The 21,575-nt window shown below is 47.9% G+C and overlaps 1 long non-coding RNA gene across 1 annotated transcript; it reads left to right on the plus strand.

Annotated features, from left to right (window-relative positions):
• Nucleotides 1-4,121: 4,121 nt before the first annotated feature.
• On the plus strand, nt 4,122-9,384 carry LOC141937807 (uncharacterized). Its single transcript, XR_012627072.1, has 3 exons — nt 4,122-4,209; nt 5,724-5,885; nt 9,200-9,384. It is a non-coding gene; the product is annotated as an uncharacterized LOC141937807 (long non-coding RNA).
• Nucleotides 9,385-21,575: the final 12,191 nt, after the last annotated feature.

Genomic DNA, 21,575 nt, shown 5'->3' on the forward strand with positions numbered 1-21,575 from the left:
TCTGATGCCAAGAAACAAATTCAGCAAGTACAAAACCAGGTTTGTAACCCTAGGGCAAATGTTTCTTCTGCAAGTTTGTTTGGGGTTCTGTTAGTAAAACCTGTTTTCACAAGTCTCAAGCTACAGCTGTTAAAAGTGATTCATAACAAGGCTGTGTTCAGCCATCCATTTAGAGTAAGAGTGAATCTAAAGTTACATTGCCATTGAGCTGTGAGCTAAAGATAAGGTGTCAAAACATGGATTAGTACTGATATTGAAGGGGGGAAGTAAATTTTATTAATACACTTGAAAAAGGCTTGTCAAAAGTAGGTTAACCTGGTTATGGAGGAGGACTTTGTAATCTTCATAACAACAGTAGCCTCCTGTTGTTATTTGTGCTGACTGCAAAGCCTCAGAATTCAGACTTTTGGAAAATGCTCATCTCTGGGAGGAAAAGATGGATTAATTGGAAAAGGAAAGCACAAAATTCTAGAGACTTTTTAAAATCTGAGATGTTTTCTGTTATTTTGGGGAAAATAAATGAAAAAATGGAATAACTTTTACTAATGTTGATTGTTAGTATTTAGTTATTAAGCAGTAGAATTTCTTAGAACCTCATGGGATATCACAAGAACTTAGAATCCAGAAGACTATTGCAAGAGTTTGGGCTTGAAAGTGGAGCCTTAAAAGAGTATTAATGTCTTCCCCAGCAGCGTAACATTTCAGGACTTTTTCCCTACTCAACATGCAGTGTATAATCCTTTGGGAAGTAGCAAGGAGTGGATGGGATCGCATGTCAGGAAACACTTTTTTTTTAAAGGACAACTGAATTTGTAGTTCGATTAGGCTATTTCCTGGTGGTTTGGTTTTGGTGGTGTGGTTTGTTGTTTTTCGTTTTTTTCCTGCCAAACTTAATACTCTGTTCTATGGTGAAAATTGTTCCCTAGGCAGGATGTACAGCATAGTGCACTTCTAGCCCCTGAAATTTAGCAAAGATGCTTGCGAAAATTTGATTCTTGATGAAAGTATTTTTTTACTTAGATAACCTGCAGAGATTGTAAAAGGCTTATAGCTAAATGTTAGCTTTGCTTGCTGTCTTTATGCATTGTTACAGGTGTGTAGAATGCAATCTGAGGAGAATTCCCTGAGGAACAAAGTTAATGAACTTCAGAAAATTAAAAACCAGTTTAGTAAAGAATTAGAGATCAAACAGTGCACAATCCTGCAATTTAAAAAGGTATTCTATTTTTTTAAATTTTACTTGCTTTTAATTTTTTTAAGTAATCCAGTAATGAGGCAAATTTTCCAACCAACAGGAGAAAGCCTACAGAAATAGGGGTAAAAACAAGAGTATCCAGATGAAATTAGTCTTAATGGATGAATGAAAGATGTTTAAAGAACTTCTCACTGCAGGACCTTGGCAAATTGTTTTAAATCGAGTAATCTGCCTAGTAAATACATACTTAATACCTGCAGATACCCTGATTCTGATCAGTGACGCTTAGATATGTTAGTAGGAATGTCTTCTAAACACTTTTTTAGTCAGCTTGAATGCTCCTTTCACTACATGAAAAACTTACTTATTCTCGACTGTTTGTCTTTAAATACTTCATTTAATACTTACTGAGGCTCAGAATGAAAAGCTACTAATATGTAGCAGTATATTTGTTTCTTTCAATATGTTTTTGACACGTTTTCTTTAATTCGCTTTCAATGTGATATTTAGAAGCAGCCGAATAATGAGAAGCTGGAAGAAATCTCCAAACAGTATGAGAAAGTGTGTAAAGGTCAGAAAAAGCCCTTACTGCGCCATTTTTTGGGTGTGGAATGGCAACATAATGAGTTGTGATGTTATCTAATTTGGAGAGTCTTGCATATTTATATTTTAAAATACTGAGAAAATCCAGCCTGGGCATTAAAATGTTACAGTCAGGAACTAATTTTTATTGAATCATTATTAGCAGGAATATTTGAAAGCAAAGAAACAGCCTCAGAATAAGAAGCATAAGCCCCAAAGAAAGACTGGATTTGCTATATCAGTGTTAACTTACTCGATATTGGTATTTATTTGCCACTTTAGTTGGCCATGTTAACAACATCAAACACTGAAACATGAACTAGCACAACAACAGTTTCTGCAGGTTTGATAAACACTCAGCAGTTGAACAATAGTTAGTTTTTCATATAATACAACCCGTAGCCTGACGTTAACACTGAAATGCTCACCTAAATCGAGTGGATGAGAATCACTTCAGAATTCTGGATTTGGAAAGTTCTGTGGAGATACTCTATTTCTTTCTAATAGAGCTTTAGATCTCAGGAAATGGGGGAAATTGCTTGTGGTGAAGGCACTTTGGGAGAGAATGGTGGGAACTAGGATGGGGGCTCATCTGTAAATTTATTTTCAGATCTGTGTGCGTTGAGGTTTGAGCTCAGCCGGCAGCCAGTCGCCACGTGGCAGCCGTTCACCTCCCCCCTCCCCTCCCCAGTGAAATAGGGGAGGGACAAAAAGAAGAAAATTCGTAGGTTGAATAAAAAGAAAGAATTTACTAAACATAACAAGAAAACAACAGTAACAGTAGTGAGTCCAAAAAGCGGGTAAAATGCGGCCGTGGCTTACCGAGCGCAGCGACCGCCCCCCGCCCCCAGCAGCACCCAACCTCACCCAAAACCTGAAAACGGCAGCAAGGAGGCAAAATTGTTTTGGATGTATTGTGATAGCTGCTTTAAATCTCTGTTTTGATTTGTTGAGTGTTATTTAGGCATTAATTTTATATACTACATAACAAACTTCTAACAGTTAAAGGCTTCTGTTGTCCCTTTGTGGTCATAGCTGATAAATCCAAGTAACTTCAGTAGAAGGATGTGAATGTGGTCAAATATGCATTTAAAACTGTGTGTTATATAACCTCATTTTGTGTACTGACTAGAACTGGAAGCATGGAAGCAGAAATATAGAGAGCTGAATAACCAGAGCAATAGTGACTGGCGGCAAAAGATGAGCAACACCGTGGAAAAAAGCATAGATGAAAATGAGGAATTAATAAAGCTGCAAAAAGAACTGAAGGTAAAACATGGTGATGTAATTCATACTTAGGTTTAAAACCATAACTTTCATTTAGGAGTCTAAATTTTTTTTGTGTCACTATCTTCAAGAGCTAGGGCATGATGTGGCAAGTTCTTACACTGGTGAAGGAAACCTCCTCTAAAAACTGCAGTGCGTCAGTGCAGCAAAGTCTGGATGGAGTGTCTTTGTAATACACAGCATCACTGATGCCCCACAGTGGAGTGCACCCTTCACTGTGGTGTGCTGCCATGGACGGTGCTTCTCTAGCTGGGCTCCTCTTACAGCTGTCCTGAACAGATGTCAGGAGCTGGATTGTTTCAAACCTTTTTCCCATCAGTTGCTTGGGCAAATAAATTGGACACTTTAAAGATCTTGTGCTTGCTGTGTGATCTGTAAGCCCTTCCCGTTAGGCTGAGGGTTTACCTCTTAATTCTCCTTAGATTAGAAAGTAGCCTTTTTTCCCAGGCGGCTTTTCAGGTGCCTTCTGTCTTGTGTGGGAGAATGTCTGACAAGAGGTTTGATTGTGGTAGAGAAGGAGGCAAAGTTGCTGTGGATTGAAGTGACATTCCTGGTTACACACTATCTCTGTTTCCCATTCAAATTGTGCTGCATTTTTTGCTTTTCAGTCTTGAAGTAGGTTTCCTAACATGACCTGCAAGGCAGTATAAAAGATTGGGAATTTGTAAGTAAAAAGGGTCTTTTTGCCATTACCTTTGGTGTAACTTTAATAGTGTTTGTGACTTACCCAGAGCATTTTTAGAGGAAAAATAGTCTGTTCCCTGAAGACATGCCAGTCTGAATAATAAATTCTGAAAACTGCTAAACAATTGTTTTAAATGGAAAAAACAAACGAGAATGTAATACTTGCACTTGGGAATATGCTGGAGTAAAACTGTGCTAGTATTTCTGATATCTTTTTGAAACTAATGTGTTTAACGGTAATTTGGATTTTAAGACTTGTTTTTGTGCCGCTTAATCTCTGCCTATGGCTTTATTTCTGGTTCCACTAAAATAGGAGAATGAGGCAAAGTATCGAACTGATAGAAAGAACTGGCCGGAGGAGAAAATGAGACTCATAAGTCAAGTGAAAGAAGCTGAGAGCCATTGCAACAGAGAAATGAGAAAATTTGTGGAAAACGTTGGTAGAGCAACAAGCAGAAATTGTAAGTGACTGGAGGTCTCAGCAGAGTCCTCTAGCGTAAGTCTTTAGTACAGAGCAGATCTCGTGTCAAGTGTTAACAGTGTGGGCGCTTGAGGGGAGCTGGCCTTTGTCAAAGTCCCCTCACTTTATCACATGGCAAAGCCTACATGAGATCTTCTCCGTGTGAAAAGGGAAGAACAGGAGTGTCACAACATGAAAAAGCATAATACCTAATGGAAGTGCAAGTGCCTGTTCCTTTCTGTCCTATCACCACCACCACCTTGCTGTGAATTCTTCAAACTTCATCTTGTGTGTAAACCACCAATAAGTAACCTATGCTTAAATGAATTGCTACTTAATGAAGCTGAGAAAACATACCTTGAAAAACAAGATTTCTTGCTTGGCTTTTCTGAAAAAAAGGGGGGGGGGGGGGGGGGGGAGGAAAAAGCCTATGAGGCTTTAGCAGGAAGAGAAGAAGCAGGCAGTAGTTGACAAAAAAAGCTTCTTTCCAGTAAAAATACTTGGTCAAAATGCTAGTGGTTTTGCTCCCATATCGCTTTCAAAGTAGAGTGACTGATAGTTGATAACAAGGCGGATACCTTGCCTGGTCACTGGACTGTATCAAGGTTGTAATTTCCTGAGCATATGAAATTATTATACGAATCTGTACAATCTAAAGCTATACTTGCATCTAGAAGTAGTTAGCAATGACCTTCTGGACCTGCAATCAGTACAGGAGGATGTTAGGAGCTTAGGACTACTTTCACTTTGTCTGTGACTTTGCTTGCCTGAGACTTTCCAGTAATAAAATCAAAAAGTGGGCAAGCAGGAGTGGTGGTTCTTGACAAAAATTCTCTTCACAAAGAGTATAAGTATAGACACATTTTTTCCTAATTTGAAGCATGGTTTGCTTTTGTATATTTGTAGTGAAACTAGTTCGGTGTGAGCTTTTTAAGATCTACATCTCAAGTCTACTAAGGCCATAAGATAGTACTAACTATGCCAAACTAAACTGTCAGAACAGTTCAGATGGTTTGTAGAAGTTTTGGCTCTATTTCAAACATATTGAAATTGTTTGCAGCTAATATAAAAAAAGCTTTATGCTTTTCTGAAACTGAATTTGTAACAGTAACTGAAGTTTCAAAAAACTTATTAGTTCAAATAAACACTCAAGTCCATTTGATCATTTGATTGCGATTTGATTGGACTGGAAATCTGAAACAACTATCACATCTGCTGCCTTTTTCACAGAACCAAGAACTTCATGAGCAAATGGGAGGTGAACTTTTATAACCCTACATAAGTAGAGTAAAATAAAAATTTTGCGTTACATCTTCCCAGGCTGTTATATGACCTTTCTTGACTTTAAATAGAGGCCACTCATACATGAAGTTGTTGGCTTTTTGTTGGACAGCTGGCTGTTTGAGCCTGCAATTCTAAAACTGATGCTGCGGAGTAATTGTAATGATGCTCATGCACATGTTAATTTCTTTTGCCAATCCTGCAATTTGTGGCAATTTTTGCTATGTTTATTAGGATAAGGAAACTGATACAGAAGAACTAAGAAAACAGGTGGCTGAGAAAGATGACTTTATAAAGGAATTGAAACAACGCGTTAACCATAAAAGTCTTCAGTCTTTGGCAGAAGTACCTTTACCTGAAGGACAAGATAAAATAGATCAGTCTGTAAACAAAGAGGTATGTTTGTTATATTTGTAGAAAGTATGTACTAATGATATGTTGTTAATGACTTTGTTGTTTTGTTGTTTGCTCACTATATATTTCAGCAATGTGGGGAATCTCCCAAAAGTTACTTCCTGTAGTTCTTCGTACTTTAGCTGTGTCATTAGTTCTGAGTTCTTGTTCATTCTTCCCTCTCCCTCTTTCAAGTCCCCTCTCAGAAATAAGAAGTACTTTAGTTAATAGAACATCACCTCTCTATACACTATAAAACTTCTGTACCTGAGGGAAAAACTAGTTAACTAATCCAGGTTCTAGAGATCTGAAGACATAATATTTGTGATGTCACCTCTGTTTGGTTATGTCACTGGTAAGGGGATTTCAGCTCAAACAACTTTCCCGATATCACCTATAGTGTGGTAATAGAGATGGTTCTGTAATTAGAGCTGCCAGTCCATATGGGGTTCACAAGAACAGAACAGTATCTTTCATCTTACTTAAAAACAAAACAATATTTGAAGTTTACACAAAGAAAAGATCGACTTTGCATATTTCCTGAACAAAAATTAAAAGGCTTGCACCTGTACTGAGCCTTCTGATTCTGACCAAATCCCTGTGTGCTACATGAGCAGTATTCAATGAGGTAGTTTTCCTGTTAAACTGAATTAATGCTATGTGACTTCATTGCTAACTAGTAATGAAGAGAGCTGAACATGGATCTCCTAGCAGACCCTCCCCTGGCTGCTAGAAGATGCGATTCTCCTCTTGTGGCAGAACTGGACTGAATGATAAAATGCATCTCTTCATCTCTTTCCTGTCTACTGCCAAATAAGACTGGCCAGTTTCTTGCTACTTCATCAGTTCAGCTAGTGCCGAATAGATAAAGCTTGTGATGTATGAGGGAGTAGAGAGTAGCTGTCAGAATGGTTATTGCTTTATATAGCTTTGTAATGGCAGCTAGGAGAGCACCATAAAATTAGTTATTTTTGCTATAAAATTAGTTCTAGAGAAGAATTGTTGTGAACAGTTGGTGCTGAAGTATTTACCTCAAGCCAGTAGCAGCAGTACTTGATGTTATGAGTAGGGAGAGGCTACTAACAGGATTATCATGTGAGAAACTGTTATGGTGGTGAAGTGAATGGGGTAGAGGTTTTGGGGGAAGTCAAATAATTCTCAGGAAAGATATAGTGGAGATAAAGAAGAAAATCTAAGGTGATCAGGACGATGTGTGTCTCCTGCCTTGTGAGGAGAGGCTAAGAAGCTGGCACTCTGATTAGGAGAGGTTAAGGCCACCAGAGGGTTGTGGGGCTGAGGTTTACAAAATCATGGCTGCGATGGGTAGACAGAAGGCACAACTGTCCTTGGTAAAATCCTGCAAGAACTGGGCAGCGCTTCATGAAACTAATAGGAGATAATTTTAAGACAGTTAAAATAACATATTCCTGTATGAAGCAGCTAGTAATCTTCTGGAGGTGGTGGCAACAGGTACTGTCAGCAGGGATTAGAAAAATTTTGTAGTAGAAATCCATAAATGTATTTTTAAATGGATACTCTGAGGGTTAGGCAGTGGTGTAGACTCTGACAATTCTAATGCAACAGCTGAGAATGCTGGGAGAGTATGGAGAGAACAGATGACAAGGTGACCAGGATCACACACGTTATCCTTAAATAGCATCTCCCTTTGCCACTCTTGGGGCAGAATATTGAACTAGACAGACTGTTGGTGAGACCCACCAGGGCACGTCTTATGATGGCATCGTGAGTCGAGGTTACTGCCTTCGACTTGTGTTGTCTTTCAGCCCAGGTGTTCATTAGCTGTCTGCACTTGAGCTTTTGTATTGTAGCTTTAGAAAAATCAAAATATTTTGAGGTTTACAGTTTAGCATAATCTTTTCTCATTCTAAATATTTACACTTCATGGAAAAACAAAGCAGAACTAATCCTTTACTTGGACAAAGTATTCCAGTTAGATATGATGAAGTTAAAAGGAATTATTCATTATCTCGATGTCTTAGCAGTGCCTCTTCATTAAGTGAGGTAGGTACAAAACTGAAATTTAAAAATTTTATGCAGTTGTATGGGTTTTGCTAAATGCAGAATAGGGAAGAAAATGTATCCTGCTGTCTGAACAATGCTAAAGTTTTCTTCTGCAAATACCTTTCTCGGTGATCAGATGACCTGATTTAGTGGCTTTTGGTAGAAATGAAAGATGTGTAACATAATCACGTGAATAGCTATATCTGACTTCAACTGCATGCTCTTGAAATCCTGCCTCTCACCAATGCTTATGAGGTGGCTGATTATTAGATAAGTCACTTGAAAAAAAGATGAATAAACCCTTTTAAATGGATGAGAAATAGCAGGGCAAATTGGATTTGCTTTCTTCCACTGCAGGATTCTTGTGTATAACTTTGTTAGCTAACGACGCTAGCCATTCCTACGTAACTTTTTGATTGCTAACTCTCATGAAGTAGCAGTTACAAAGAAAAATGTTTTTATTAGCCAACTCCATTTTTGGGAATGCAGTGGTGCTCGTATTCCCACTCAGAGTCCCAGCTAAACTGCTGCCACAGAGATGCAGGAGCTGGGAAGACCACAGCTCTAACTTGCTGGTTTTGCTAAGAAAAACAGGTTGGGTGGATGGTGGAAGGTAAGTGCTGATGAGGAAGAAAAATTGTGCAAACTGACTTTTCCGTCCCACCCTCCCTGTGCAGTCCGTGCGGTTTGGCTGTGAGCAGGTACAAGACAAGGTTTTCAGCTTGTGGGCAGCGGGCTGCCTTAGTGCCTGCTCTTCCTCCAGAGAACAGGTGGTGATGTAGAAGTCTCTCGTAGGTTGAATTTGGCTTGTAGCTTGCTGGTTGGACCTCGTTACTTGCACAACTTCTCCGGTGTAGAAGTGGAAGGGAGAGTTCCTTAAAGATAGGCTAGAGAAAGGTTATACTTTTCTCTCAAAAGCTCCCATTACTGCCTAGCTCCTCAGGAGCAGCAGAGTTAAGATGAAAGTCATATCAATTCTACTCCTGCTACTTGTGAAAACTGTGACTGTCTCTGCCCTTGAGCAAAATGACTTGGAAACAAAGTATCAGGCTGAGTTCAAGTTCTGTGGTTGTGGATAGAAACATTAACTTTTTAAAATGTAATAAAGATTTAGAAATTAAGGGTTAAACTCTGCTATGCTTGAAGTAGATTCCTTCAATTAGAAGTGTTCTGAAAGTGAACAGCTGGAAAATGGAATGCTTACTTTGCAATCCATTGGGGAAAGATATGTATTATGGGTTTTTTAACTCAGTTATTTCAAAACTTGTGTTCTTAAAATTTCCATGTATTTGCAGGACCATTCAGAAATTGTCCTTCACTCTTCAGAAGTGTCCACAGAAAATGGAAATACTAGTCAGTTCCCAAAACCAGAGGTGGAAATCCAGTTCACAGCTCTGCAACCCAGTAAGATGGAGGTGAAGCACCAGGGCAGCACCTTACCACTTACAGTTAAAATGCTCAAGCCAAGAAAGAAAAGGAAGAGTGAAGAGATGGATGAGGTATGACTTAGACCAACTGACAAAATACATTGTGCAGTTTTTCAATTTATTACTCCGATCATTTGTTAAAATCCTATCCTTTTGATTCTCACTGAGATCCTAAGGATACATAGAGAGAATATTTAAACCTCTTCCCCCCCATGCCCCGCCCCCTGCCAAGTGGTGGATCTCTGGCCTATGTTGAATAAAGTCACAGATTTCAATTTATCCAGACTCTGGACACTTGTCCCTGATCGGTACTTCCTCTTTACCTTTTAATTTCTCTCTCCTTGCTCTTACTGTTTGCTTCTGTCTCTAGCTGTGATCTGCAGGATTACAGACCAGTTCAATAGAACTGCTTCTTTTGGTTTAAACAACCACTGGTATCAATTATAATCTCTTCTAATAGGCAGTTACAAGTTAAGCCCCTGGGCTTAATCAATGCATTTCAGAGTTTCAAGACCACTTCCTTTGACTTTTTGTCCAGTCTGTGTTTTCTTTGATCTTTTTGTACTTAGAGGGAATATACAGAACTAATTGCATGAGCACCTGAACCTCCCTGGTTTCTGTAGAACTTAATTCCTCTTTAATTCCTTCAGCTGTGCTAGGTTATATGCACCAGCCTTCCTAGAGTGCTGTGGTGTCTACATGCGAGACTAAGGCTTCACAGCAGTTCAGGCTGGTAAAAATCTTCTCCGCTCCTACTCGAACTGCACATTTCTTTCCTCTGCCTTTTATCAGCACTAGCACAAACACAGCTATCTCTACAACACTTACAGAGGCTCTGAAACCCTGACACCTCATTGTGGTGGTACTTACATACCTGTAATCTTATGAATCTCTGCACTTGTAAGGACTTCTGCAGCTGACGGGGGGGTATAAGGGAGGTGACCTGTGGATCATTTGCATAAGTGGTAAGTGACGCTTTGAGTGAGTTTGTCTCAGCTGGGGAGTGAAGTGTCTGATGCTTTTCTAGCATTGTGATGTTTTTTTAATCTCTTAGTAAAATAGTTAAGGGAAATGGCCACTTCAGTGATTAGTGTTCAACAGTACTTCGATAAACTCACTTTGTTAAATTTGGATTGCAAAAGTAACTGTTAAAAGCTGTGTAAGTTAATTCATCTGGAATTGAACACTTCATTCTGGAATAATGTCCAGAGTTGATTTAAACTTCCTATGTCTTGAACCAATTTTCTTTGAGAGTAGTATTCTCTTAGGCTGCTGGAAAAGTAAGTGTAAAAATAATCATCCTTCTGAAGGCACTGAAAAAGTACTGCACTTATCTACAGATGGATATAGTTCATCTAACGTAGTCACCCATGTTTTGAGAAGACTGTTGTACTGATCCGTTTATAAATCCTCTCATAGTGTAGATGTTCATACCCCGATGGGAGAACATTTAGCTAAGTAATTTTTCAATAACATGGAACTAATTTTAAAAGTATCTTATTGCTGTTTTATTCACCTGAATGTTACTCTTAAATATTTATCTTCATGTTACATATGCCAAACAGAGATAGATTATAAAGTGATTCAGTAACTTTAACTGTTACAAGTCTACTGAAGACACAATTTGGTTTTTAAATTTCCTAAAACTGAAAAGCACTGTTAAAACTAAAACTAAGGACTGAGGGGAAACCTGTAGTGCTAACATAACCACATACTGCTCGTGTCAAATTTTTTAAAAAAATAAAACAAAACCCCCTTGGTTTTTTAGAAACAAACAAAACCAAATCTTTTGCAGAGACTCCCTTCTAATTAAAGAACAAAACCCTCTTTCCATTTTCTGATGCTGTTACCAGCTGGTATGGCTGTGGGTTATCTGAACTCTCTTGGCACCACTTCACCAGATAGAAGATGTCATTACAAGACAGCTTAAGCAGGCACTGTGCTACCAACCTGGCTTTCATACTTGTCACCATAAATCTGAATTTACACTTAGATTTATTAATTTCAATTTGTGTGTTGGCTTGTCAAATCTCTTAAAGACAAAAGTATAGGAAATAATGGAGAGAAGAAAATAGTAAATGTCAGAATGGTTTGACTACAGGCATTTCTAGTTCCCTTCCACAAGTTTGTTTAGCGTTTCATTCACATTTGAATAGTTACCTCTATCCAGTATTAGTCAATGCCTCCCTACTGTTAGTCATAGCATTTAAACAGTGGCTGCTTCTCTAATACAGATAATTGTTCTTTCCAGAAGAATCCTGGTTAAAATTTGTCATATTTATTTTCTTAGGATTTTGTGAAAAGTGAGAACAAGAAAAATGCAAAACCTGCTATGACTAATTCACCTTCTACAAGCAACAAGACAGTAGTTTGGTTATGTTCAATTTTGAAGTTAGTTTCTCCTTTCACGAGTCCACCTTTTCTGTATAGGTGGACTCGTGAAAGGAGCAAACATTCTTACGCAGCAGTATCTTATCCTTATCTATGTATTTTGATAGGATTCTTAAACACTTACGTTGTCTTCCTGCTAAACTTTCTAAGCTAACCAAAGAGAGTCAGTCTGTATTTGCCAAGAACGTGTACTAGCTGCAGCGTACAGGGATTCACAGGGAAGGATGTTGCATGCTGAGTAGTTACGAAGACTAGTCTGAACATACTCTTAGCATATGTCATGTTATAGGCAATTCCTTTTGAGGTAGAACTAAGGTTTGTGTCATCTGTATGCATGACAATTATAAAAATATGATTTTAGGCCTTAGTAGTAACCTGGGCAGGCTCAAAGGGTGGACAGAAGACTTATTTTCACCATCAGTTTCCTTCTGTTTTATAACTAGAACAGCTGGTCTAATGAAATACTCTAAAACTTTGAATCTACTTTTTTGTAAAAGAAACTATTTGTTTCCTATCTTACTCGTGCCCTTAAATGTATTCTGTGAAACTCTGATAATTTTTTTTCTTTTGGGTATAAAATAAGGTTGTCTACATTGCTTGCTGTGGCAGTATCATTAGTATAATGAACAGAGGTATCAGTAGCAAAGCTCAAAATGTCAGCTTGAAAATAACATTGAAGTCAAATAAAATGGAATTAAACTTGAAGATAAGTCAGTTTTTCAACTTAAACAATGATCTTGTATTTCTGTACAGATGTCTTCTACAAAGTTGTTTAGAAACGTATACCCCTTAAGAAAGCAAGGATCTACTTCAAGTAAGAAGTCAGCTAAAAAGAAAGATGGAACACTACGAAAAACTGGAGATTTTTTCCAAAGTTCTCCTGTTATTATTCGCTCTAAAGGTTTGTACAGGATAAATAAGGCTTATTCCATGTTATCTGGGTATTGCTCCAGCTCTCTGTGGTCTCTCTGATATGGGGGGGTTCTGTGGGATATGGGGGTGTGATTTGAGGGTCTATGGGGGGGTTTAATGTGATTTGCTGGAATATGGGGGTGTTTGGGGGGGAAATGTGGGGGTGATTTGGGGGGATCAGGGGGGTTTTGGGGGGATATGGGGTATATAAGGGTATTTTGGAAGGATATGGGGGTTTGGGGGTGATATGGGGAGGTTTTGAGGTGATTTGTGGGGTTTGGGGAGATATGGGGGGTTGGGGGGGATTTGGGGGGATATGGGCGTATATGGGGAAGTTTTGGGGTGATTTGGGGGAATATGACAGGTTTGGGGTGATTTGGTGGGATATGGGTGTTTGGGGGATATGGAGGATATAAGGGGTATTTGGAAGGATATGGGGTTTTGGGGGTGATATGGGGAGGTTTTGAGGTGATTTGTGGGGATTTGGGGAGATATGTAAGGGTTTGGGAGGGTTTGGGGGCATATGGGGTGTTTGGGGGGATATGGGGAGGTTTTGGGAGTGATTTAGGGGATATGGGGGGGTTTAGGGATGATTTGGGGGATATAGAGGAGGTTTGGGGGTATAGTTGGTTTGGGGGTGATATGGGGGGTTTGAGGGGATATGGGGGTGTTTTGGGGTGATTTGGGGGGTTATGGGCTGTTTTGGGGTGATATGGTGGGATATGGGAGGTTTTGGGGTAATATGGGGATATGGGGGCTATAGGGAAATTTTGGGGTGATTTGAGGGGATATGGGGGGGTTGTGGTGATATGGAGGTTGTCTGGGGTGATTTGGGGGTGCTAAGGTCTGTGGGGAGCACTGTGAGGGCGCAGTTTGGGGGCAGCTGTAGTGCACTTTGGGGTCACAGCCCCCCCCCTTTCCGCCCCCTCTTCTCCCGCAGCCGCCCTGATGCACCTTGGGCAGCGTCTGTGCGTGGTGGTGTACCCCTCCCGCCCTGGCCCCCAAAGTGACCACCCCCCCCCCAGCGACCCCCCCCATCTCTGCCGGTCACCCCCGCCAGCCCCTCACTTCCCCGTCCCCCCCCAAGCCCGGTGGGTTGCTCTTCCCCCACCCAACAAGTACCTTAAACCTGCCGGGCGGGGGGGAGGGGGGGGGGGGGGGGGGCGTGGCTTGTGGAAGTCCCACCCCCCTTTTATTTTTGGTGTATTTTGGGGGGTTTTCTGTCAGGGGGGGGCGGGGGTGTCCTAAGGGAATAAAGAACCTTGCAGTGAAGGTGTGGGGTGGAGTCAGTGTCAATGGGGGGGGGGGGGTGTAGGTCCTACAGAAATATTTGGGGGGGGCTGTGAGCCTTCAGGGGATCGGGGAGTGGGGCTGGGGGGGCTGTGAGCCTCCAGCTGCCTTGTCAGCAAACCAGGCTGCCCCGGCGTGCCCCAGCATGGCTGTCTTCTCCATCTGAAGCTTTGTTTTAGGCTATTTACAGCATTTTTTATTTGTTTATTTACTTGTTTATTGATTTAAAAACTCAAAGGCAAGCTGAGGTCTTGCTCAGTACCGTGCCTGCGGGCCATCTAAAAGGTATTTGTACCCCCTGGGGCTGGCGGGGAGACCCAGCGCTACGGCTGCCCCCTTCACCCACCAGAAACCCCCGACCAGCTCCTTACTTTGGGAGCGTTTAGTATTTCCCTGTGCAGAGGAAAATTGTGTTGGAGGAAACCCCCCAGGCGCAGCTGCAGGACTCCAACCCAGGAGTGGGTGCAGCATTTGAGGGGAGGGTTTCTACCGCCCAGAGGGGACGTTTGGTTTGTACCATTGCCATGAGTTTGGGGGCTCTGAGGAAACCGCCCGACAATCCGTGTGCAGGGATGAGGGCCCCGGGGGACAGCGAGCTGCCGGGGATGGTGGCCCCATAAGGACCTTCAGCCCTTCCTGGCCACTGTGCCCTGCCTACGTCTCGCCCTCACCCTGAGCTCACGGCGCTGCTCCTGGGAGAAATCCCAAACTCCCCAGGACGTGGTGCTGGGCAGCCTGCTCGAGCTGAGCGTGCTTGAGCCCAGCTTGGACCAGACAACCTGGACAGGCTCCGTCCAACCTCCACCCTCCTGCGTGACTCTGGGCTTGGGTTTCCCTCCTACAGCACCTCGACTCAGCCCTGACGCCCACTGGGAAGGGTGCTGGGAGAAGGGACCAGCCCAAACTCCTCCCCCAGGATCCATCACAGAACAACAGCCCCCACTCCAGAATGTCTTGTGGCAGACTCCGTCACAAGAGAGAAAACAACTTTTTATTGCAAACAGCAACGCTGGGGGCCCCAAAGTCAGCGGATCAGGCGGTGACAATGAATCGGCACCTGCAAGGAGAGAGTCAGAAAGCTCTGGTGAGTCCCTGGCGGCAGGAAGAGGCAGGGTTGTGCTGCCCTCTCCGGGGAACACCGTGTGTGAGGAATTGCTGACGGCCCAGAGCAGAGAGCTGTTGCTGGCGCTGGCTACGGGGTGGCTCTGGCACCTCGTCCCCCGGGCAATGCCCTTCGAGCCCCGAGCGCGCGCAGAGACGCGCAGTGCCCCTGTGCCACGCCGCAGGGCTCGGCCGGGAGCCCCTGGGCCCTGCCAGGGAGTTATTTCCAGACCCCGCGCAGCACCGTCCCTCGCTGTCCCTCGCCAGCGCGTTGGGCTGACGCAGAGGAGTGTGGAGAGGTGTGAAAGTTGGGCAGAGAGCCCGGCACGCACCTGGGCTGCCCGACCTGCTGCGCCTTCCTGCGTCTTTTCGCTGGTCCGTCGCCAGAAGCACCTTCTCTCTTCCTCCTCTTCTTTTCCACGCAGCTTTCGCTCTCTTCTCCCCAGGCTTCTCTTCTCTTCCGGCTCCTCTTCTTCTCCTCGTCGTGGGCAGAGCCTGCAAATCTTTCCATCCCACAGTGGGATTAGACAGGGAAAGCCACGACCCACTGGAGTCAGTTCTGATTTTAACCAAAGCAAGCTCATTTTACCTTCTTTCCTCTGGAAACCTGGCCAGTTGTTCTGGGCGCCCCAGGGAGTCTGCCATGCTCTCGGGGGTGGCTCGAGGCAAAGCTGGCAGTGCCTAAACCAGAAATGTCACGGTTGGCATGTGGCAAGGGGTGACCTGGAGTGGTAAGCGACTCTTTGCTAAATTGGTACCTGAGATCTCCAGAGGAGATGCCTTGGGCTGGTTTGCATCAGCCACAGTTCACACAGTCCCCCTGCTGACCCCCAAATAGACCTGAGGAAGCTCTGATGAAGTAGGGCCTGAGCAAAACCCCCCTGAAGTTGACAGCTGCTCCCCTCTGCCTCTTTGTAGTCATTTTGTGGGCCTTTGGTTTGATTAAGCACCTGCCGAGTGCATTTGAGACACAACCTTGCCAATTTCCCTTGCTATGTATCATCCCAAGGGGTGGAGGAATAACCCAAACCCACACCAGCTCTACTGCCAGGCAGAGGCACAGCAGCGACTCCCCTCCTACCCCAGACACACTGTCACCGTGTTTGGGGAGCTGACGTACCGCTCCCACTTCAGACTCCACCGCCGTATCTCCCCCATCTTCCGTGAGGACACCGAGCAGAGAGGGGGGTGCATGCGGCAAAGCTTCTGCTCGGTGCTCGGTGTCCACTTTGCCTGCAGGGACACTTTTCTCTTCCAAACTCAGGTCTAGAAAGCAAAAGCATGTGCAACATGGTGACTTCTTGGAAGCAAACAGAGCTAAAGCAACCCCCACCCGAAGCCCTACACTTCTGTGGTCAGCCCTCCGATGCCCTGTCTGCAGGCTTCAGCTCATCCTGCAGAGGAAGACGTTCATGTTTGGAGAGCAGTGGCAAGAGAGGCCACAGGACAAGCGGGGCTGAGAGGACAACACTCGATGCCCAGCCCTGTCAGAAGCAACACGGAGGTTTCTGGTGTCCCAAGGCCCAGCCGGTGCCAACCCTCAGTCCCCCCCTCTCACCTCTGAAGCTCTCCAGGGGGACTGGCAGCTCCTTGTCTGCTGGGCTGGAAAGGCTGCCCGCTTCCTCCTCAAAGAGATCCCTGCAGTTCTCCACCAGAAACTCCACCAGCACGTTCACCTGCACACATCAAACCGTGGGTCTCAATCCCCCTGCCTGACAAGGGACCAAGCAGCCTTTCCCACCCCTGCCCCCTGCTCCTGCCCAGAGGCTGTGGCTGTGGGGCTGCTCCTCCAGGCAGCCACCCCGACAGCATTTGCTGGCGGGAGGAGGCCTGCAGAGCTCTCTGCGCAGCCAAGCGCTGGTGGGCCGGGAAGGCTGCCCCGGCAGGTGGGGACGTGTACCTTGTGGGTCACCTCCAGCATGGCCTCCAGCGGGAGCAGGTCTGCGTGGGCTGGGCTCAGCAGGTTTGGCCCAACGCAGACAGCCAGGTTGCTGCAGCCCATCCTGCTGGTGGCTGCGTGGTGGCCGATGTGCTGGAGGAGGGACAGCAGCCGCTTCAGGAGGAGGAGGTTGGCTGCAGGCAACTTCTCGGCCACCCTGGGGGAACAGGAACACGGCGCTAATAAAGCAGATGTTGCCCACAGCGTTCCCCAGACTCGCCCGAGGCTGGTGGGAGCCAGCGCAGCTTTCCAGGTGCTCTGGGCCAGCGGTCAGGGCTCCTGCTCAACAGGCAGGCTGCTGCCCACACTTACGCTCTCAGCTCCCTGATCTTCTCCTCCCTGCTGGCCTTCTGCATCGCCGCCATCCAGTCCTCGTAGAGGTCAGTCACAAGGAGCTTGCAGGGGATGCTCCGGAGGAAGTCCTGCAAGGCCCAGGGCTCCAAGTGAGCATTTGAACACTCAGGGCCAGCCAGGAGCTCCTCCAGCCGCAGGGCAGAAGCGCTCACCTTCAGGATGGCGGCCAGCAGCAGCGCGGGCTGGCTTCCAAGGTCGACGTCTGCGCCGCAGTCCAAGGCCTCCCGCAGCTCCCGAAGCTCTGTCCCACCGGCGGCTCTGCGGAATATCCCCTCGGTCGCTGGTCCTTCCTGCTTCAGCACAGCCAGCAGCTCCTGCAGGAGAGGCAGGAGGACAGTTGCGTGGCTGAGGAGCCACCTTCCAGCGGCGGTGGCCAGAGCACTGCCCCAGAGCTGGCTCTGTGCTGGGGGTGAAGAGCCCAGTGCCCCATCCCCGGAGCTCCTGGGGACACCTGCTGCCCCTCCGGAGCCTGCGGAGGGAGGGCTGGGGACCCCCTGGACAGGCTGGCTGACCTGGATGGGCCGGGGCAGTGTGCCATCCTCGCAGAGGGCTGCCAGGGGCTGCCCAAAGAGCGCCCTGCTGCAGCCGGAGCCCGCCTGCCCTGGTGCCGGGACAGAGGCCGGGCTCGGCCGCAGAGCGAAGGGCCAGGGCAGCCCCCTCCACCTCCTCCTGCTGCTGCTGCTGCTGCTTCTGCTGCTGATCCCTCCTGCTGCAAAGGAAAAGAGAGCAAGGGCCCATCAGTGGATGCCACTAGGCCAGCGCTCCCGGAGCCTGCCCTGCCCTGCCTGCAGCATGGTGCTGAGCGGTGTGGCAGGACAGGCAGGGAGCCGGCAGCTGGAACCACGGCTCCAGCTCAACAGCTCCGGCTTGGGGGTTCCTGAGAGCCTGGGACAGCCTGGCCCAGTCCTGGCCCTGTCCTCCTCCAGGCTGTGGGCAGCACCAGAGGCTGCGTGTCCCTGCAGAGCCACGTCCATCGGCCGCTGCCCAGCGCTGTCCTTCCTTCTCTGGCTGATGTCCTCCCTTGGGCTGCCCAACCTGGATGGGGACACTCAAGGGACAAGTGAGCACAGCCCAGCTGCTTGCAGGAGGGTCCTTTCTTTCCCAAACTCACCTGGTGAGCGGCAAAGTCCCCCTTCACTGCTCGACGGGACCATCGGAGGCCCTTGCTTGAGATCAGCCTGCAAGAACCCGGCACCAGCAACCTGAGCACCGCGGAGTGGGGACCCTCTGCCCTCCTGGGCTCTCTGACCCGTGTGGCAGGTTTTCTCCCAGTGCCACCAGCAAGGATATGCCAGCATTCCTGGTGGCTCCTCAACCCTCCCCACTCCCTGAATTGCACCAGGGGACCCTCCCTCCCTCCCTCCCTCGCAAGCTCACCCCACTGCACGCCCATCCCTGCACCCCAGCACAGCCAGAGGGGAAAGGCAGCCGTTCTCACCTCTGACTGGTGCTCCACCAGCCTCTCCAGGCTCCTGGTGCTGAACGGCCTCCACTGGCAAGAGAGAAGCAGTGGCAGAAGGTGAGCAGTGATGCCTGTGCTCGGCTGGAGAAGCAGTGCTGGGGACAGCGCCCAGGCCAGACAGACACTCACGGCATGGCGGCGGCTCAGCTTCTCCAGGAGCTTGAGTGACGGGACAAGGGTCACTCGGGGCTTCTTGGCTGCGTCGGGTATCCTGTGCACCGGGAAGGGACAGAGCTGGGTGAGCCCCAAGCCACCTCTTCTCTCTCATCAGGCAGCTCTCCCCGAGAGCTGCCCACAGCCGCGGGAGCACCTCTCCCCAGCTGGGGAGCTGTGTTCCCCCATCTGGCTGTGCCTGCAGCACCCCCCAGCTTACCCCAGCAATGTATGCACCCACAGCTCCTTCAGCGCCTGGGAGCTGCAGCAAGAGGAGAAACAGCGTCAGGCCCCGCTGCCCCCCAGCCCGTGGGCAGAGGCGGATGCCTGCACAGCCCTGCCCCCTGGGGAAGGACACAGGGGCAGGACGAAGTGCCATGGGGCGGGACAGAGCTGCTGCCCAAGCCCTGGCTCCCTCTGTCCTGCCACAGCACCTGCTTTGGTCCTTCCCTTCTGGGGATCAAAAGGTGACCAGGGGATGCAGGACGCAGAAATGCCCCCCATCCCTCCCTGCCGGCGTGCTGCCCGCTCCCTGCCCAGGCTCTGCACGGAGGGCAGAGGCCCTTCACAGGAACCTCTCCTGCCCGGCCGTGGGACGTGGCACCACGACTCACCCGAAAGTGGCAGTGCAGGAGCCCCTGGGCCAGAGGAAGATGAGGGAGCTCCTCTCCTCGCGGCTGCCGACACCCTCCACCTCTTCCTCCCACGCCGCCTCCTTCCCGTCACTCAGCACCCACAGCTGGTCCAGGGCCAGGCGGAGCTGTGGGCGCAGGGTGGTGCCACCTCTGCAGAGAGCAGAGGCAGGCAGTGAGCTGGAGGTGGCCTCCTTGGGGTGCCCCCCCGGGCAGAGCCCTGCTCCCCTCCTGCCCTTGGGATGGGCATTGGTGCATCCAGCACACAGGTCCTGGGGCTGGGGGCCAGGGTGTCCCAGCCCTTGAGCCGGGGCCAGGGATGGGGCAAGGGCAGCTGGGTCGGAGGGTCTTACCGCAGCTTGGTGACCACCAGTTCCTCCTGGAGGAGGAGAAGGCGCCTCTCGCTCCTCTTGCAGCCCCGGGTCAGCTGCACGTCTGCGCTCAGCACCGGCTCTGCATCGGCGAGAGCGTCCCTGCGGAGCAGAGCACGGCAGGCATCAGAAAGGCCGCTGCTGCGGGGCCCGGCCGTGCCCCCCTGTCCCCGAGCCACAGGGGGAGCCCACCTGGAGCCACAGCAGCCGTTGGCCTGGCCCATCCTGCCCGGGACAGGAGGACCCTCGCTGTGCACCAAGGATGCGGCCCAGCCGGTGACAGCGAGGATGGGAAGCGGGTTGCCGGAGCCTGGTCAGCGCTGCTCGGCCAGACCCTGCCTCCTCCCAGTGCCGCTCTGTGCCAGCACAGCTCCGTGCTGCCGGCGCTGGGGGCTGTTGGCTCCAACTGATTGACAGCCCAAGCCCAACGGACAGTGGGAGGGGCCACAGGCTGGGCGTTCTCTCCAGCATGGCCCCGCCTCTCTAGCATGGCCCCGCCTCTCTTGCCCTGGGGAGCCCAGCGCAGGACGGAGCAGAGGGAAGGACCCCTCCTCCCTCCACCTGCTGGCAATGCCTCTTGCCTTGGGCTTCCCCGCTGGCTCCCGGGCTCCAGCTGCACTTGGTGCCGCTGCTCACCACCCTCTGGCCTTGGCTGGTCAGCCACTTTCTACCCACCTCCCCCTCTCCTCAGCCAGCCCACGCTGCTTCAGCGTCTCCACGGGGCTATTCTGGCAGACGCTGCGGAAAGCCTTCCTCACGTCTGGGTGGACAGTGGCCACCGCACTCCTCTCGTCTCCCCAGCCAGTGATTTCACCACAGAAGGTTATTAGGTGGGGCCAGCAGGGTTTCTCCTGCTGACTCCATGCTGACGCCTAGTTCCAATGACCTTCGTTCCTTCATGTTTCCAGGACGTGCTGCGGCATTCCCAGCACCTCCATGAACACAGAAGCCCCTTTTCTCATCCAATATAATAATACAATAATATTATAATAATTATAATAATAATATAATGGTGCCTGGGACACACACACACACACACAGAGTGACAGAGAGGGGTGTCTTGGGAGGAACCAGGCACCTGGGGAGTCCCCAGCCCCACTCTGAGGGAACCCAGGTGTCCGGGGGGTACCCTGGTGTGTGTGGGGGTCACTGGAGTGGAGGTTGGCCACGGGGGTGTTTGGGGAAGTTTTGGGGTGATTTGGGGTACATGGGCTGATTTGGGATGATATGGGGGGCTTGGGGGCATATGGGGAGGTTTTGGGGGTGATTTAGGGTATATGGGGGTTTTTGGGGTGGTTTGGGGGGATATGGTGTTTTGAGGGGATATGAGGGTTTGGGGAGTGATTTGGGGGGTATGGTGGTTTGAGGGGATGGGGGTGATTTGGGGTATATATGGGGGTTTGGAGGGATATGGGCAGGTTTTGAGGTGATTTGTGGGGATATGGGGAGATATGGGGGATTTAGGAGGGATTTGGGGGGGTTTGGGGTATACGGGGAGGTTTTGGGGGTGATTTAGGGGATATGGGGAATTTTGGGGTGATTTGTTGAGATACGGGTGGTTTTGGGGTCATATGGGGGATATGGGGGAATATGGGGGTGTTTTAGGTTTAATTGGGGAGTTATGGGGGTTTTGGGGGAT

Source organism: Strix uralensis, chromosome Z (genome assembly GCF_047716275.1).
Source record: "Strix uralensis isolate ZFMK-TIS-50842 chromosome Z, bStrUra1, whole genome shotgun sequence".
NCBI lineage: Eukaryota > Metazoa > Chordata > Aves > Strigiformes > Strigidae > Strix > Strix uralensis.